Source organism: Bison bison, unplaced genomic scaffold, assembly GCF_000754665.1.
Source record: "Bison bison bison isolate TAMUID 2011002044 unplaced genomic scaffold, Bison_UMD1.0 scf7180017864508, whole genome shotgun sequence".
Classification (NCBI taxonomy): Eukaryota; Metazoa; Chordata; class Mammalia; order Artiodactyla; family Bovidae; genus Bison; species Bison bison.
In genome coordinates, this window is record NW_011495064.1 from 14,194,313 (window position 1) to 14,200,877 (window position 6,565).

A 6,565-nucleotide genomic window follows, 5' to 3' on the forward strand; every position below is an offset into this window, starting at 1 on the left:
TTTTAAAAAGGAACATGTATACCTGTGGTGGATTCATTTTGATATTTGGCAAAACTAATACAATACTGTAAAGTTTAAAAATAAAATAAAATTTAAAAAAAGGAATTGTATAAAACAATATATAATTGTATTGTTGGGCCTATAACATATAGAACAATAACAATAATAACAACACAAAGTAGGTAGATGGGAACAAAGCTGTATGGAGTAAGAAAATAAGTAAGATTTTTAACTTGAATCCACAGAGATTCTAGAGAATATTGAATGAAGAGAACCAGAAATGGTAAATTAGAAAACAAGTATAACAAAATCTGTAAACATATACTGTTCTCAGCTTCTTTAAAGGACATAAAATTACATAATGCAATAATACAATGCATATATAATATATATACAAATTGTAATATGTATAATAATATTACAAGGAAGTGGGAAAAAATAGAGATATACAGGATATACAGGATATAGGGGATATCCAGTATCTCCTTGAAATTAAATTAATATAAGTCTTAGATTCTGCTAAGACGAGATGTATATGATAAGTCCTAGAGAAAACACTAAGAAAATAAAAAACAAAAGTTTAAAACATCAACAGAATTTAAAATGCTATGCTACAAAAAATTCACTTATTGTAAAAAGAAACATTAAAGGAGGACTAGGGAAACAGTAACAACAAAAAAGACTTGACATACAAAAGTAAAATGGCAAATGTACATCCTAACATGTCAGAAATAATATTCAATGTGAAAGGATTTAATACTCCAATCAAAAGACAGAAATGATCAAATGGAATAAACATCAAGATCCAACTACCTACAGGAAGTATACTTTGGATTCAAAGATACAAATAGGTGGAATGTAAAAGAAAAGGAAAGAAAAAGTTGTATTTTGCAAGCAGCAACCATAAGAAAGCTGGAGTGGTTCTACTAGTATCAGACAAAATAGACTTTAACACAAAAAACTAGCGCTAAAGAGGGACAATTCATAATGATAACAGGGTCAGTCCGTCAGAAAGATATACCAGGTATGCAGATGTGCAATTAACAACACAGCCCCCAAAATACGAAGCAACACTGGCAGAACTGAAAGAAGAAATGTATAGTGTAATAGTAGTAGTTGGGTGGAGAAGGCAATGGCACCCCACTCCAATACTCTTGCCTGGAAAATCCCATGGACGGAGGAGCCTGGTGGGCTGCAGTCCATGGGGTCGCTGAGGGTCGGACACGACTGAGCGACTTCACTTTCACTTTTCACCTTCATGCATTGGAGAAGGAAATGGCAACCCACTCTGGTGTTCTTGCTGGGAGAATCCCAGGGACGGGGGAGCCTGGTGGGCTGCCGTCTATGGGGTCGCACAGAGTCGGACACGACTGAAGTGACTTAGCAGCAGCAGCAGTAGTTGGGAGCTTCAACACCCCGCTTTCAATAATGGAGAGAACAAGGAGACAAGAGTGCAACCGGGAAGCAAGACTTGAACCACACTGTAAATCCAGGGCTCAACAGACATCTATAGCATCTCCATCCCCAAACAGCAGAATATACATTCCTCTCATGCACATGGAACATAAGCCTCAATAAACTGAAATAAATTTAAATTATACAACTGTGTGTTCTCTGACACACAGGAATGAAATTAGCCATCAATAACAGAAAGTTAAGAAATTCACAAATATATGAAAATTAAGAAACAAACTTCCAAATAACAAATGAGTCAAAGAATAAGCCAGAAGGGAAATTACTTTGAATGAATAAAAACAAAGGCACAGCATACCAAAACTTACTGGATGCAGCTAAAGCAGTGCTAACTGGACTTTTTATAGTTGTAAATGCCTAGGTTAAAAAAGGAGAAAGATCTCAGATAAATCTAAAATTCCACCTTTACAATGGAAAAAAAAAAAAAAGAGCAAACCAAAGCCAGAGCAAGTAGAGAAAAGAAAGATTAGAGTAGAAATTAGTAGAATAGAGAATGGAAAACAATAGATAAAATAAAAACAACTAAAAGATGATTCTTTGAAAAGATCAATAAGACTGGCAAATCTTTACTAGACTGACCAAGAGAAAAAGAGGGAAGAATTAAATTACTAAAACAGGAATTAAAGAGGGTCATTATTACAATCCTAACAGAAATGAAAAGGATTACAAGGGAATACTATGACCAGTCATTTTCCAACAATTTATATAGCTTAGATGAAATGGGCAAATTCTTCTTTGTAAAAGATTTTTTTAATTAAAAAAATAAATTTCTTCTTGGCTGCACCATGCAGCTTGTGGGATCTTAGTTCCCTGACCAGAGACTGAACCCTGGCCCTTTGCAGTGAGAGCATGTAGTCCTAACCACTGGACTGCCAGGAAATTCCATGAAGTGGACAGTTTCTTAGGACAAAAAGTACCAAAAAGGACTCAGGAAGAAATGAAAAATATAAATAGAACTATAACAAGTAAAGCGATTCAGTTAGGAATAACAAACTTTAAAAAACTTTAAAAAAACCTTAAAAAGAAAATTCCTAGTTTAGACTTTGGGTGAATCCACCAAACATTTAAAGATGAATTATTACCAATTACTTATAAACTCTTCCAAAAGTAAAAAATAAAAGATCAAGGAATTCCAACTCATTCTATGAAGTTGTGTGTTTGTGTGTGTGCATTTGGTCACTTAATTGTGTCTAATTCTGTCATCCTCATGGACTATAGACAATAGGCTCCTCTGACCATGGGACTTCCTAGACAAGAATACTGAAGTGGGTTGCCATTTCCTACTCCAGGGGATCTTCCTGACCCAGGGATCAAATCTGAGTCTCTTGCATCACCTGCGTTGGTAGGAGGATTCTTTACTCCTGCACCATGAGGTTAGTATTACCCTTATAACAAAATCAGACAAAACATCACAAGGAGAAAAAAATCCTACAGACCAATAACTCTTGTGAATAGGCAAAAATTCTCTACAAAACACTACCAAACAGAATCTCAGTTCAGTTCAGTTCAGTCACTCAGTTGTGTCTGACTCTTTGTGACCCCATGAATTGCAGCACGCCAGGCTTCCCTGTCCATCACCAACTCCTGGAGTCTACCCAAACCCATGTCCATTGAGTCAGTGATGCCATCCAGCCATCTCATCCTCTGTTGTCCCCTTCTCCTCCTGCCCCCAATCCCTCCCAGCATCAGGGTCTTTTCCAATGAGTCAACTATTAACATGAGGTGGCCAAAGTATTGGAGTTTCAGCTTCAGCATCAGTCCTTCCAATGAACATCCAGGACTGATCTCCTAGTAATATGTAAAAAAGACTATACACCTTAACAAAGTGGAATTTATCCTAGGAAAGCAACTTTGGTTTAACATCTGAAAATCAATTAATGTAATTTATCATATCAATCGAATAAAAGACAAAATCCATGATCATCTCAACAGACCAGAAAGAACATTTAACACTGCTTCCCCGGTGGTCCAGTGATTAAGAATCTGCCTGTCAGTGGGTAAGGGACAAAGGTTCAATCCTTGGTCTGAGAAGATCCAACATGCTTTGGGGCGACTAGGCTAACTTCTGAGCCTGCACCCTGGAGCCTGTGAACCACAACGAAGGAGGCCAGCGTGCCTAGAGTCCGTTCTCCACAGCAACAGGAACTACCACAGTGAGAAACCTGTGCACTGCAACTAGAGAAAGCCCACACGCAGCGACCAAGACCCAGCCTAGCCATAATAAACAGATAAGCCTTTAAAGAGTGTAACAAACTGTTAACAAAATTCCACACCTCTTCTAGATAAAGTACCCAACAAACTTGAAGCAGAAAGAAATTCCCCAACCTGATAGAGTATCTGTGTAAAATCCACAGCTAACATTATACTTAATGGTGAAAGATTGATTTCTCTTTAAGATCTGGAACAAGACAGTGATGTCTGCTCTTGCCTCTTCTAGTCAACATTGTATTGAAGTATTATAGCCAGGGAAACGAGGCAAGGAAGTGAAATAAAAGACATCCATTCAAAAGAAAGAAGTAAAACTATCTCTATTAAAATGATATGATCTTGCATATTGAAAATCTTAAGGAACTTGGTCCTGGCAAAAGGATGGACATACAGATCTATGGGATAGATCTGGAATCCAGGGGAGAAAAAACCCTCGCATTGTCGGTTGATTTTTTAAGAAAGTGCCAAGATAATTCAATGGAGGCGAGAAAAGTCTTTTCAAGCAGTGGTGCTGGGGCAACTGAATATCCACATGCAAAAGAGTATAACTTGACCCCTGGTACCCTCTTTGTGCCATGACAAAAACTAACTTAAAGTGAAGGAAGATATAAATGGAAGAGCTAAAACCACAAAGCTTAAGGGCATAAGCTTTGTGCCCTTAGATTAGACAATAGGTTCTTAGATATGACATCAAAAGAAACAAACAATCTGGATATTATAAATTAAAATCCTCTGTGCTTCAAAAGATGCCATCAAAAAAGTGAAAGACAATCTACAGAACGAGAGAAAATATTTACAAATTACTGATTAAAGACTTGTGTCCAGAAAATATAAAAAACTCTTAGAATTCAACAATAAAAAGACAAAAAACAGGAACCCTCATTTTTAAATGGGCAAAACATCTGAACACACATTTCTCCTGAGAAAATATACAAATGGGCAACAGCACACGAAAATAGAATATGATCAGTATCATTGGCCATCAGGGAAATGCAAATCAAAATAAAAAATGAGATGTCATTTCACGCCCACTAGGATGGCTATTGTGTCAAAAAGACACAATAACTGCACAGCTACATACAAAAGAATCAAACTGGACTCACACCATATAAAAAAATAAACTTTAGGTGGGTTAAAGACTTAAATGTAAGACCTGAAACTATTAAACTCCTGGAAGAAAACATAGGCAGTATGCTCTAGGACATCAATTTTAGCAATATTCTCCTCAGGCAAGGGACACAAAATCAAAAATAAACAAACCGGGTCTGCATGAATCTAAAGAGCTTAACACAAAAGATTGCTTTGAATGAGAGAAAATATTTGAAAATGATAAATCTGATAAGGAGTTAATATGCAAAATATACAAAAACTCATACAACTCAACATTAAAAAAAAAGACATTTTTCCCTGATTAAAAAATGCTGTGTAGAGGACCTGAATAGACATTTTTCCAAAGATGACAGATGGCCAACGGACACATGAAAAGATGTTCACATCACTAGATACCAGAGAAACGTAAATCAAATCCACAGTGAGAACTCACCTACAGCTGTCAGAATAACTAATTTCAAAAAGACTAAAAATAACAAGTATTGGTGAGGATGTGGAGAGAAGGGAACCCTCATGTGTACTGGTGGGAATGTAAATTGGTGCAGTCAGTATGAGAAACGGTTCAGAGATTCTTCTGAACATTAAAAACAGAACTACCATACAATCCAACAATTCTACTTCTGGGTATTTTTCTGAAGACGACAAAAAACACTAACTCAAAAAGATATGTGCAACCTTATGTTCATTATTTACAGTTGCCAAGATATGAAAGTAACCTAAGTGTCCATTGATAGATGGATACAGGGCTGGTATATACATATGTAGACACAATGGAATGTTACTCAGCTATAAAAAAATAAATCTTGCCACAACATGGATGGATCTAGAAGGTATTACACTAAGTGAACTGTCAGAGAAAGACAAACAGTGCGTGATTTCCCTTATATATGAAATCTGAAAAAACAAACAAGAAAACAGAAACAGACTAACAGATACAGAAAACAAACTGGTGGTTGCCAGCGGGGAGTAGGGGAAGATGAGCAAAATAAATGAGGAGATTGAGAGGTACAAGCTTCCAGATGAAATAAACAAGTCACAGAGATGCAATGCACAGCATAGGAAATATAGTCAATACTATTGTCATAACTGTATATGATGACAGATGGTAGCTACACCTTCATGGTGATTATTTGGTAATGTATAAAAAATCGAGTCATTAGATTGTACAACTGAACCTAATATAATATTCAAAGTTAATCATACTTCAATTTAAAAAAGAGAAAAAAAATAACTGTTGAGGACTTCCCTGGTGGTCCAGTGGATAAGAACCCACCTGCCAATGCACGAGGATGTGGGTTCAGTCCCCAGTCTGGGAAGATCCCACATGCTGTGGTGCAATTAAGCCTGTGCACTGCAACTGCTGAGCCCACGCTCCGGAGCCCGCAAGCTGCAACTACACAAGCCCTCAAACCTAGAGCCTGTGCTCCGCTACAAGAGAAGTGAAGTGCAAGTCACTTAGTCATGTCCAAGTCTTTGTGACCCCAAGGACTGTAGCCTGCAGGCTCCTCTATCCGTGGGTTCACCAGGCCAGAATACTGGAGTGGGTAACCATTCCCTTCTCCAGGGGATCTTCCCAATCCAGGGATCAAACCCAGGTCTCCCAGACTGCAGGCGGATTCTTTATCATCTGGCTGCCAGGGAAGCCCACACAAGAGAAGCCATCCCAATGAGAAGCATGAGCAGTGCAATGAAGAGTAGCTCCCATTTGCTCCAACTAGAGAAAGCCCACACAAAGCAATGAAGACGCAGCGTAGCCAGAAACAATAAATAAATA